Source organism: Musca domestica, unplaced genomic scaffold (assembly GCF_030504385.1).
Source record: "Musca domestica strain aabys unplaced genomic scaffold, Musca_domestica.polishedcontigs.V.1.1 22, whole genome shotgun sequence".
NCBI classification, from domain to species: domain Eukaryota; kingdom Metazoa; phylum Arthropoda; class Insecta; order Diptera; family Muscidae; genus Musca; species Musca domestica.
The window spans coordinates 12,873,045-12,885,783 of NW_026712262.1; positions in this window are offsets into that span (position 1 = coordinate 12,873,045).

The following is a 12,739-nucleotide window of genomic DNA, read 5'->3' on the forward strand; positions in this document are numbered from 1 at the left end:
TTAAATATTCTTCTGACAATGGCGTATGCGATTCTGCATCATCCATTCTGCTATAAACTCATTGGTTCAATTTTTTGCAATTTTTTTCAATGTGCAATTAGCAAATAAATGCATTAAATATTGTTCTGACAATGGCGCATGCGATTTTGCATAAGTGCATTGACGGTCGTTCTGACAATGGCGTATGCAATTCTGCATTATCCATTCTGCTATAAACTCATTGGTTCTATTTTTTCTATGGACAGTCAAAATTTTGGTATGTCGACATTTTTACGAATTTCTGTAAAAATATTCAGCAGTGCGCAATTAAAAAGTAAATGCATTGAATGCCGTTCTGACAATGGCGTATGCGATTCTGCATCATCCATTCTGCTTTAAACTAATTGGTTCCATTTTTTCTATGGACAGTCAAATTTTTGGGATAACGACATTTGCACGAATTTCTGTAAAAACGTTCAGAAGTGTGCAATTAGCAAACAAACGCATTAAATGTCGTTCTGACAATGGCGTATGCGATTCTGCATCATTCATTCTGCTATAAACTCATTGGTTCTATTTTTTTTATGGACAGTCAAAATTTTGAAATATCGACTTTTTCACGAATTTCTGTAAAAATGTTCAGAAATGTGCAATTAGTAAATAAATGCATTAAATATTGTTCTGACAATGGCGCATGCGATTTTGCATAAGTGCATTGACGGTCGTTCTGACAATGGCGTATGCGATTCTGTATCATCCATTCTGCTTTAAACTCATTGGTTCTATATTTTCTATGGACAGTCAAAGTTTTGGGATAACGACATTTGCACGAATTTCTGTAAAAACGTTCAGAAGTGTGCAATTAACAAATAAATGCATTAAATATTGTTCTGACAATGGCGTATGCGATTCTGCATCATCCATTCTGCTTTAAACTCATTGCTTCTAAATTTTCTATGGACAGTCAAAGTTTTGGGATAATGACATTTTCACGAATTTCTGTAAAAATGTTCAGAAGTGTGCAATTAACAAACAAAAGCATTAAATATTGTTCCGACAATGGTGTATGCGATTCTGCATCATCCATTCTGCTATAAACTTAATGGTTCTATATTTTCTATGGACAGTCAAAATTTTGGGATAAAGACATTTTTACGAATTTCTGTAAAAATGTTCAGAAGTGTGCAATTAACAAACAAAAGCATTAAATATTGTTCTGACAATGGCGTATGCGATTCTGCATCATTCATTCTGCTATAAACTCATTGGTTCTATTTTTTCTATGGACAGTCAAAATTTTGAAATATCGACTTTTTCACGAATTTCTGTAAAAATGTTCAGAAATGTGCAATTAGCAAATAAATGCATTAAATATTGTTCTGACAATGGCGCATGCGATTTTCATAAGTGTATTGACGGTCGTTCTGACAATGGCGTATGCGATTCTGCATTATCCATTCTGCTATAAACTCATTGATTCTATTTTTTCTATGGACAGTCAAAATTTTGGGATATCGACATTTTTACGAATTTCTGTAAAAATGTTTAGAAGTGTGCAATTAGCAAATAAATGCATTAAATATTGTTCTGACAATGGCGCATGCAATTTTGCATCATCCATTCTGCTATAAACTCATTGGTTAAATTTTTTCTATGGACAGTCAAAATTTAGGGATATCGACATTTCCACGAATTTCAGTAAAAATGTTCAGGATTGTGCAATTAACAAATAAATGCATTGAAGATCGTTCTGACAATGGCGTATGCGATTCTGCATCATCCTGTCTGCTATAAACTCATTGGTTATATTTTTTCTATGGACAGTCAAAATTTTAAAAATGTTCAGAAGTGTGCAATTAACAAATAAATGCATTGAAGGTCGTTCTGACAATGGCGTATGCGATTCTGCATCATCCATTCTGCTTTAAACTCATTGCTTCTAAATTTTCTATGGACAGTCAAAGTTTTGGAATAATGACATTTTCACGAATTTCTGTAAAAATGTTCAGAAGTGTGCAATTAACAAACAAAAGCATTAAATATTGTTCTGACAATGGCGTATGCGATTCTGCATCATCCATTCTGCTATAAACTTATTGGTTCTATATTTTCTATGGACAGTCAAAATTTTGGGATAACGACATTTTTACGAATTTCTGTAAAAATCTTCAGAAATGTGCAATTAGCAAATAAACGCATTAAATGTCGTTCTGGCAATGGCGTATGCGATTCTGCATCATTCATTCTGCTATAAACTCATTGGTTCTATTTTTTCTATGGACAGTCAAAATTTTGAAATATCGACTTTTTCACGATTTTCTGTAAAAATGTTCAGAAATGTGCAATTAGCAAATAAATGCATTAAATATTGTTCTGACAATGGCGCATGCGATTTTGCATAAGTGTATTGACGGTCGTTCTGACAATGGCGTATGCGATTCTGCATTATCCATTCTGCTATAAACTCATTGGTTAAATTTTTCTAGGGACAGTCCAAATTTAGGGATATCGACATTTCCCCGAATTTCATTGGTTCAATTTTTTGCAATTTTTTTCAATGTGCAATTAGCAAATAAATGCATTAAATATTGTTCTGACAATGGCGCATGCGATTTTGCATAAGTGCATTGACGGTCGTTCTGACAATGGCGTATGCAATTCTGCATTATCCATTCTGCTATAAACTCATTGGTTCTATTTTTTCTATGGACAGTCAAATTTTGGTATGTCGACATTTTTACGAATTTCTGTAAAAATATTCAGCAGTGCGCAATTAAAAAGTAAATGCATTGAATGCCGTTCTGACAATGGCGTATGCGATTCTGCATCATCCATTCTGCTTTAAACTAATTGGTTCCATTTTTTCTATGGACAGTCAAACTTTTGGGATAACGACATTTGCACGAATTTCTGTAAAAACGTTCAGAAGTGTGCAATTAGCAAAAAAACGCATTAAATGTCGTTCTGACAATGGCGTATGCGATTCTGCATCATTCATTCTGCTATAAACTCATTGGTTCTATTTTTTCTATGGACAGTCAAAATTTTGAAATATCGACTTTTTCACGAATTTCTGTAAAAATGTTCAGAAATGTGCAATTAGTAAATAAATGCATTAAATATTGTTCTGACAATGGCGCATGCGATTTTGCATAAGTGCATTGACGGTCGTTCTGACAATGGCGTATGCGATTCTGCATCATCCATTCTGCTATAAACTCATTGGTTCTAAATTTTCTATGGACAGTCAAAATTTAGGGATATCGAAATTTCCCCGAATTTCAGTAAAAATGTTCAGGATTGTGCAATTAATGCATTGAATGTCATTCTGACAATGGCGTATGCGATTCTGTATCATGCATTCTGCTTTAAACTAATTGGTTCTATATTTTCTATGGACAGTCAAAGTTTTGGGATAACGACATTTGCACGAATTTCTGTAAAAACGTTCAGAAGTGTGCAATTAACAAATAAATGCATTAAATATTGTTCTGACAATGGCGTATGCGATTCTGCATCATCCATTATGCTTTAAACTCATTGCTTCTAAATTTTCTATGGACAGTCAAAGTTTTGGGATAATGACATTTTCACGAATTTCTGTAAAAATGTTCAGAAGTGTGCAATTAACAAACAAAAGCATTAAATATTGTTCAGAAGTGTGCAATTAACAAACAAAAGCATTAAATATTGTTCTGACAATGGCGTATGCGATTCTGCATCATCCATTCTGCTATAAACTTATTGGTTCTATATTTTCTATGGACAGTCAAAATTTTGGGATAACGACATTTTTACGAATTTCTGTAAAAATGTTCAGAAGTGTGCAATTAACAAACAAAAGCATTAAATATCGGTCTGACAATGCCATATGCGATTCTGCATCATCAATTCTGCTTTAAACTCATTGGTTCTATATTTTCTATGGACAGTCAAAGTTTTGGGATAACGACATTTGCACTGAATTTCTGTAAAAACGTTCAGAAGTGTGCAATTAACAAATAAACGCATTAAATGTCGTTCTGGCAATGGCGTATGCGATTCTGCATCATTCATTCTGCTATAAACTCATTGGTTCTATTTTTTCTATGGACAGTCAAAATTTTGAAATATCGACTTTTTCACGATTTTCTGTAAAAATGTTCAGAAATGTGCAATTAGCAAATAAATGCATTAAATATTGTTCTGACAATGGCGCATGCGATTTTGCATAAGTGTATTGACGGTCGTTCTGACAATGGCGTATGCGATTCTGCATTATCCATTCTGCTATAAACTCATTGGTTAAATTTTTCTAGGGACAGTCCAAATTTAGGGATATCGACATTTCCCCGAATTTCAGTAAAAATGTTCAGGATTGTGCAAGTAACAAATAAATGCATTGAAGATCGTTCTTACAATGGCGTATGCGACTCTGCATCATCAATTCTGCTATAAACTCATTGATTCTATTTTTTCTATGGACAGTCAAAATTTTGGGATATCGACATTTTTACCAATTTCTGTAAAAATGTTTAGAAGTGTGCAATTAGCAAATAAATGCATTAAATATTGTTCTGACAATGGCGCATGCGATTTTGCATAAGTGTATTGAGGGTCGTTCTGACAATGGCGTATGCGATTCTGCATTATCCATTCTGCTATAAACTCATTGATTCTATTTTTTCTATGGACAGTCAAAATTTTGGGATATCGACATTTTTACGAATTTCTGTAAAAATGTTTAGAAGTGTGCAATTAGCAAATAAATGCATTAAATATTGTTCTGACAATGGCGCATGCGATTTTGCATCATCCATTCTGCTATAAACTCATTGATTCTATTTTTTCTATGGACAGTCAAAATTTTGGGATATCGACATTTTTACGAATTTCTGTAAAAATGTTTAGAAGTGTGCAATTAGCAAATAAATGCATTAAATATTGTTCTGACAATGGCGTATGCGATTCTGCATCATCCATTCTGCTCTAAACTCATTGGTTAAATTTTTTCTATGGACAGTCAAAATTTAGGGATATCGACATTTCCCCGAATTTCAGTAAAAATGTTCAGGATTGTGCAATTAACAAATAAATGCATTGAAGATCGTTCTGACAATGGCGTATGCGATTCTGCATCATCCATTCTGCTATAAACCCATTGGTTCTATATTTTCTATGGACAGTCAAAATTTTGGGATATCGACATTTTTACGAACTTCTGTAAAAATGTTCAGAAGTGTGCAATTAACAAATAAATGCATTGAAGGTCGTTCTGACAATGGCGTATGCGATTCTGCATCATCCATTCTGCTTTAAACTCATTGCTTCTAAATTTTCTATGGACAGTCAAAGTTTTGGAATAATGACATTTTCACGAATTTCTGTAAAAATGTTCAGAAGTGTGCAATTAACAAACAAAAGCATTAAATATTGTTCTGACAATGGCGTATGCGATTCTGCATCATCCATTCTGCTATAAACTTATTGGTTCTATATTTTCTATGGACAGTCAAAATTTTGGGATAACGACATTTTTACGAATTTCTGTAAAAATGTTCAGAAGTGTGCAATTAGCAAATAAACGCATTAAATGTCGTTCTGGCAATGGCGTATGCGATTCTGCATCATTCATTCTGCTATAAACTCATTGGTTCTATTTTTTCTATGGACAGTCAAAATTTTGAAATATCGACTTTTTCACGATTTTCTGTAAAAATGTTCAGAAATGTGCAATTAGCAAATTAATGCATCAAATATTGTTCTGACAATGGCGCATGCGATTTTGCATAAGTGTATTGACGGTCGTTCTGACAATGGCGTATGCGATTCTGCATTATCCATTCTGCTATAAACTCATTGGTTAAATTTTTCTAGGGACAGTCCAAATTTAGGGATATCGACATTTCCCCGAATTTCAGTAAAAATGTTCAGGATTGTGCAATTAACAAATAAATGCATTGAAGATCGTTCTTACAATGGCGTATGCGACTCTGCATCATCAATTCTGCTATAAACTCATTGATTCTATTTTTTCTATGGACAGTCAAAATTTTGGGATATCGACATTTTTACGAATTTCTGTAAAAATGTTTAGAAGTGTGCAATTAGCAAATAAATGCATTAAATATTGTTCTGACAATGGCGCATGCGATTTTGCATAAGTGTATTGACGGTCGTTCTGACAATGGCGTATGCGATTCTGCATTATCCATTCTGCTATAAACTCATTGATTCTATTTTTTCTATGGACAGTCAAAATTTTGGGATATCGACATTTTTACGAATTTCTGTAAAAATGTTTAGAAGTGTGCAATTAGCAAATAAATGCATTAAATATTGTTCTGACAATGGCGCATGCGATTTTGCATAAGTGTATTGACGGTCGTTCTGACAATGGCGTATGCGATTCTGCATTATCCATTCTGCTATAAACTCATTGGTTCTATTTTTTCTATGGACAGTCAAAATTTTGAGATATCGACTTTTTCACGAATTTCTGTAAAAATGTTCAGAAATGTGCAATTAGTAAATAAATGCATTAAATATTGTTCTGACAATGGCGCATGCGATTTTGCATAAGTGCATTGACGGTCGTTCTGACAATGGCGTATGCGATTCTACATCATCCATTCTGCTATAAACTCATTGGTTCTAAATTCTCTATGGACAGTCAAAATTTAGGGATATCGAAATTTCCCCGAATTTCAGTAAAAATGTTCAGGACTGTGCAATTAATGCATTGAATGTCATTCTGACAAGGGCGTATGCGATTCTGTATCATCCATTCTGCTTTAAACTCATTGGTTCTATATTTTCTATGGACAGTCAAAGTTTTGGGATAACGACATTTGCACGAATTTCTGTAAAAACGTTCAGAAGTGTGCAATTAACAAATAAATGCATTAAATATTGTTCTGACAATGGCGTATGCGATTCTGCATCATCCATTCTGCTTTAAACTTATTGCTTCTAAATTTTCTATGGACAGTCAAAGTTTTGGGATAATGACATTTTCACGAATTTCTGTAAAAATGTTCAGAAGTGTGCAATTAACAAACAAAAGCATTAAATATTGTTCAGAAGTGTGCAATTAACAAACAAAAGCATTAAATATTGTTCTGACAATGGCGTATGCGATTCTGCATCATCCATTCTGCTATAAACTTATTGGTTCTATATTTTCTATGGACAGTCAAAATTTTGGGATAACGACATTTTACGAATTTCTGTAAAAATGTTCAGAAGTGTGCAATTAACAAACAAAAGCATTAAATATCGGTCTGACAATGCCATATGCGATTCTGCATCATCAATTCTGCTTTAAACTCATTGGTTCTATATTTTCTATGGACAGTCAAAGTTTTGGGATAACGACATTTGCACGAATTTCTGTAAAAACGTTCAGAAGTGTGCAATTAGCAAATAAACGCATTAAATGTCGTTCTGGCAATGGCGTATGCGATTCTGCATCATTCATTCTGCTATAAACTCATTGGTTCTATTTTTTCTATGGACAGTCAAAATTTTGAAATATCGACTTTTTCACGATTTTCTGTAAAAATGTTCAGAAATGTGCAATTAGCAAATAAATGCATTAAATATTGTTCTGACAATGGCGCATGCGATTTTGCATAAGTGTATTGACGGTCGTTCTGACAATGGCGTATGCGATTCTGCATTATCCATTCTGCTATAAACTCATTGGTTAAATTTTTCTAGGGACAGTCCAAATTTAGGGATATCGACATTTCCCCGAATTTCAGTAAAAATGTTCAGGATTGTGCAATTAACAAATAAATGCATTGAAGATCGTTCTTACAATGGCGTATGCGACTCTGCATCATCAATTCTGCTATAAACTCATTGATTCTATTTTTTCTATGGACAGTCAAAATTTTGGGATATCGACATTTTTACGAATTTCTGTAAAAATGTTTAGAAGTGTGCAATTAGCAAATAAATGCATTAAATATTGTTCTGACAATGGCGCATGCGATTTTGCATAAGTGTATTGACGGTCGTTCTGACAATGGCGTATGCGATTCTGCATTATCCATTCTGCTATAAACTCATTGATTCTATTTTTTCTATGGACAGTCAAAATTTTGGGATATCGACATTTTTACGAATTTCTGTAAAAATGTTTAGAAGTGTGCAATTAGCAAATAAATGCATTAAATATTGTTCTGACAATGGCGCATGCGATTTTGCATCATCCATTCTGCTTTAAACTCATTGCTTCTAAATTTTCTATGGACAGTCAAAGTTTTGGAATAATGACATTTTCACGAATTTCTGTAAAAATGTTCAGAAGTGTGCAATTAGCAAATAAACGCATTAAATGTCGTTCTGGCAATGGCATATGCGATTCTGCATCATTTATTCTGCTATAAACTCATTGGTTCTATTTTTTCTATGGACAGTCAAAATTTTGAAATATCGACTTTTTCACGATTTTCTGTAAAAATGTTCAGAAATGTGCAATTAGCAATTAAATGCATTAAATATTGTTCTGACAATGGCGCATGCGATTTTGCATAAGTGCATTGACGGTCGTTCTGACAATGGCGTATGCAATTCTGCATTATCCATTCTGCTATAAACTCATTGGTTCTATTTTTTCTATGGACAGTCAAAATTTTGGTATGTCGACATTTTTACGAATTTCTGTAAAAATATTCAGCAGTGCGCAATTAAAAAGTAAATGCATTGAATGCCGTTCTGACAATGGCGTATGCGATTCTGCATCATCCATTCTGCTTTAAACTAATTGGTTCCATTTTTTCTATGGACAGTCAAACTTTTGGGATAACGACATTTGCACGAATTTCTATAAAACGTTCAGAAGTGTGCAATTAGCAAAAAAACGCATTAAATGTCGTTCTGACAATGGCGTATGCGATTCTGCATCGTTCATTCTGCTATAAACTCATTGGTTCTATTTTTTCTATGGACAGTCAAAATTTTGAAATATCGACTTTTTCACGAATTTCTGTAAAAATGTTCAGAAATGTGCAATTAGTAAATAAATGCATTAAATATTGCTCTGACAATGGCGCATGCGATTTTGCATAAGTGCATTGACGGTCGTTCTGACAATGGTGTATGCGATTCTGCATCATCCATTCTGCTATAAACTCATTGGTTCTAAATTTTCTATGGACAGTCAAAATTTAGGGATATCGAAATTTCCCCTAATTTCAGTAAAAATGTTCAGGATTCTGACAATGGCGTATGCGATTCTGTATCATCCATTCTGCTTTAAACTCATTGGTTCTATATTTTCTATGGACAGTCAAAGTTTTGGGATAACGACATTTGCACGAATTTCTGTAAAAACGTTCAGAAGTGTGCAATTAACAAATAAATGCATTAAATATTGTTCTGACAATGGCGTATGCGATTCTGCATCATCCATTCTGCTTTAAACTCATTGCTTCTAAATTTTCTATGGACAGTCAAAGTTTTGGGATAATGACATTTTCACGAATTTCTGTAAAAATGTTCAGAAGTGTGCAATTAACAAACAAAAGCATTAAATATTGTTCAGAAGTGTGCAATTAACAAACAAATGCATTAAATTTTGTTCTGACAATGGCGTATGCGATTCTGCATCATCCATTCTGCTATAAACTTATTGGTTCTATATTTTCTATGGACAGTCAAAATTTTGGGATAACGACATTTTTACGAATTTCTGTAAAAATGTTCAGAAGTGTGCAATTAACAAACAAAAGCATTAAATATCGGTCTGACAATGCCATATGCGATTCTGCATCATCAATTCTGCTTTAAACTCATTGGTTCTATATTTTCTATGGACAGTCAAAGTTTTGGGATAACGACATTTGCACGAATTTCTGTAAAAACGTTCAGAAGTGTGCAATTAGCAAATAAACGCATTAAATGTCGTTCTGGTAATGGCGTATGCGATTCTGCATCATTCATTCTGCTATAAACTCATTGGTTCTATTTTTTCTATGGACAGTCAAAATTTTGAAATATCGACTTTTTCACGATTTTCTGTAAAAATGTTCAGAAATGTGCAATTAGCAAATAAATGCATTAAATATTGTTCTGACAATGGCGCATGCGATTTTGCATAAGTGTATTGACGGTCGTTCTGACAATGGCGTATGCGATTCTGCATTATAAATTCTGCTATAAACTCATTGGTTAAATTTTTCTAGGGACAGTCCAAATTTAGGGATATCGACATTTCCCCGAATTTCAGTAAAAATGTTCAGGATTGTGCAATTAACAAATAAATGCATTGAAGATCGTTCTTACAATGGCGTATGCGACTCTGCATCATCAATTCTGCTGTAAACTCATTGGTTCTATATTTTCTATTGACAGTCAAAATTTTGGGATATCGACATTTTTACGAATTTCTGTAAAAATATTCAGCAGTGCGCAATTAGCAAATAAATGCATTAAATGTCGTTCTGACAATGGCGTATGCGATTCTGCATCATCCATTCTGCTTTAACTAAATTGGTTCCATTTTTTCTATGGACAGTCAAAGTTTTGGGATAACGACATTTGCACGAATTTCTGTAAAAACGTTCAGAAGTGTGCAATTAGCAAAAAAAAAAAACCCATTAAATGTCGTTCTGACAATGGCGTATGCGATTCTGCATCATCAATTCTGCTTTAAACTCATTGGTTCTATTTTTTCTATGGACAGTCAAAATTTTGGGATAACGACATTTGCACGAATTTCTGTAAAAACGTTCAGAAGTGTGCAGTTAGCAAATAAACGCATTAAGTGTCGTTCTGGCAATGGCGTATGCGATTCTGCATCATTCATTCTGCTTTAAACTCATTGGTTCTATTTTTTCTCTGGACAGTCAAAATTTTGAAATACCGACTTCTTCACGAATTTCTGTAAAAATGTTCAGAAATGTGCAATTAGCAAATAAATGCATTAAATATTGTTCTGACAATGGCGCATGCGATTTTGCATAAGTGTATTGACGGTCGTTCTGACAATGGCGTATGCGATTCTGCTATAAACTCATTGATTCTATTTTTTCTATGGACAGTCAAAATTTTGGGATATCGACATTTTTACGAATTTCTGTAAAAATGTTTAGAAATGTGCAATTAGCAAATAAATGCATTAAATATTGTTCTGACAATGGCGCATGCGATTTTGCATCATCCATTCTTCTATAAACTCATTGGTTCTATTTTGTTCTATGGACAGTCAAAATTTTGGGATGTGGACATTTTTACGAATTTCTGTAAAAATATTCAGAAGTGTGCAATTAAACAATAAATGCATTTAATGTCGTTCTGACAATGGCGTATGCGATTCTGCATCATCCATTCTGCTATAAACTCATTGGTTCAATTTTTAGCAATTTTTTTCAATGTCCAATTAGCAAATAAATGCATTAAATATTGTTCTGACAATGGCGCATGCGATTTTGCATAAGTGCATTGACGGTCGTTCTGACAATGGCGTATGCAATTCTGCATTATCCATTCTGCTATAAACTCATTGGTTCTATTTTTTCTATGGACAGTCAAAATTTTGGGATATCGACATTTTTACGAATTTCTGTAAAAATATTCAGCAGTGCGCAATTAAAAAGTAAATGCATTGAATGCCGTTCGGACAATGGCGTATGCGATTTTGCATCATCCATTCTGCTTTAAACTAATTGGTTCCATTTTTTCTATGGACAGTCAAAGTTTTGGGATAACGACATTTGCACGAATTTCTGTAAAAACGTTCAGAAGTGTGCAATTAGCAAAAAAACGCATTAAATGTCGTTCTGACAATGGCGTATGCGATTCTGCATCATTCATTCTGCTATAAACTCATTGGTTCTATTTTTTCTATGGACAGCAAAATTTTGAAATATCGACTTTTTCACAAATTTCTGTAAAAATGTTCAGAAATGTGCAATTAGTAAATAAATGCATTAAATATTGTTCTGACAATGGCGCATGCGATTTTGCATAAGTGCATTGACGGTCGTTCTGACAATGGCGTATGCGATTCTGCATCATCCATTCTGCTATAAACTCATTGGTTCTAAATTTTCTATGGACAGTCGAAATTAAGGGATATCGAAAATTCCCCGAATTTCAGTAAAAATGTTCAGGATTGTGCAATTAATGCATTGAATGTCATTCTGACAATGGCGTATGCGATTCTGTATCATCCATTCTGCTTTAAACTCATTGGTTCTATATTTTCTATGGACAGTCAAAGTTTTGGGATAACGACATTTGCACGAATTTCTGTAAAATCGTTCAGAAGTGTGCAATTAACAAATGAATGCATTAAATATTGTTCTGACAATGGCGTATGCGATTCTGCATCATCCATTCTGCTTTAAACTCATTGCTTCTAAATTTTCTATGGACAGTCAAAATTTTGGGATAATGACATTTTCACGAATTTCTGTAAAAATGTTCAGAAGTGTGCAATTAACAAACAAAAGCATTAAATATTGTTCCGACAATGGCGTATGCGATTCTGCATCATCCATTCTGCTATAAACTTATTGGTTCTATATTTTCTATGGAAAGTCAAAATTTTGGGATAAAGACATTTTTACGAATTTCTGTAAAAATGTTCAGAAGTGTGCAATTAACAAACAAAAGCATTAAATATCGGTCTGACAATGGCATATGCGATTCTGCATCATCAATTCTGCTTTGAACTCATTGGTTCTATATTTTCTATGGACAGTCAAAGTTTTGGGATAACGACATTTGCACAAATCTCTGTAAAAACGTTCAGAAGTGTGCAATTAGC